Source organism: Poecilia latipinna, unplaced genomic scaffold (genome assembly GCF_001443285.1).
Source record: "Poecilia latipinna isolate Pla-1442-1.1 unplaced genomic scaffold, P_latipinna-1.0 Scaffold7920, whole genome shotgun sequence".
Taxonomy (NCBI): Eukaryota; Metazoa; Chordata; class Actinopteri; order Cyprinodontiformes; family Poeciliidae; genus Poecilia; species Poecilia latipinna.
The window spans coordinates 1-1,391 of NW_015120536.1; the positions used below are offsets into that span (position 1 = coordinate 1).

A 1,391-nucleotide genomic window follows, 5' to 3' on the forward strand; every position below is an offset into this window, starting at 1 on the left:
CTTGACACATGCAATAAATACCACTTTTAGCTTATAATTTATTTGACATATGTTTCATGTTTTAAAAATATAGGAAAAACTAAAGAAAAACTATTAAGCTTTTTTTTAATCTTTTTTCTAAGCATACTTCTCAAAAGTAATGTAGAGTTAATCAACTCTGTTCACTCCACAGAAAATAATACAACCCATAAATATCACCTGATTGAAGAGAGGAAGACCTGGCAGGAAGCTCAGAGTTACTGCAGAGAGAAACACACAGACCTGATCAGTGGAACGAAGCAGCTACAGGACGCAGAAAATATGATGAATATATCTGGATACATAAAGTATAGGAGAGAACCAATATACATTGGTCTGTTTAGTGACACCTGGAGATGGTCAGATGGAAGCACTATCTCTTTCGAACCCTGGTATCGACAGTTTTACTATCAACCTAACAGTGGTCAATGTGCCGTAACTGTGTTTTATTATGGAGGCATATGGAGGAATGAGAACTGTGCTGAAAGAAAACCCTTCATCTGTTATTCACATGGTGAGTGTTCAAAAAAAAACATTTAATCAAGACATTTAACCACATTAAATGTCTTAGTTAAATGTCTTTCAAGTGTAAACTTTACTATCAGGTCCATGTAGTTTAACTCATAAGAGTCATTTTTTGTTGCATCAGCTCTGATTGGAGACTTATAAAGAAATAGCATTGTTTTATTTCTTGTATTTTATGTATTTTCATGCCAGATAAATTGATCCTGATCAAAGAAAATAAAACCTGGCATGAGGCCTTAACCTACTGCAGAGGTCACCTCCATCATGACCTGGTCACCATCACCAACATGGATGAACAGAAACAGGTTCAGGAGAAAGTCAAGAACGCATCGACTCCTTTTGTCTGGATTGGACTGCGTTTCAACTGCAGTAGGAATGTTTGGTTCTGGGTCTGTGATAACTGGATCTGGAATGAACAAAATGACTGTAACATGTTTGGAGCCATGCAGGCAGGAGGAGAACATCGGTGGTTCCAAAGAAACGGCAGTGAGAGATTTAACTTCATCTGTACTAAATAATAATTCTTCTTTTTATTATCACCTTTTCTTTCCCACTTTGTGCTTCTTTTCAGTTGTGGGTTTAATAAAACTGACAAAACCATATTTGAATTTTGCCAAGGAGTGATCTGTTGAGCAGAATGCTAAATTAGATATTTGCTTAAAATAGAAAATAATTTTTTCTTGAAATGTTTTTTTTTCAAAACTGAATTGTTGAGATGTTCTACTTTTTATCTCGTCTCATATGAATATATGTTGTCTTTACAATATTTAATGACTGATAGCATCTACTCATCCTTGATAAAATTGTCTTGTGATTTAAAAACAATAAAATCATAATTGATTTGAAAA

At 34.3% G+C, this 1,391-nt stretch overlaps 1 long non-coding RNA gene across 1 annotated transcript; it reads left to right on the forward strand.

Annotated features, from left to right (window-relative positions):
* The first annotated feature begins 161 nt into the window (after positions 1 to 161).
* On the forward strand, positions 162 to 1,145 carry LOC106944301 (uncharacterized). The gene is made up of 2 exons (XR_001424203.1): positions 162 to 532; positions 736 to 1,145. It is a non-coding gene; the product is annotated as an uncharacterized LOC106944301 (long non-coding RNA).
* Positions 1,146 to 1,391: the final 246 nt, after the last annotated feature.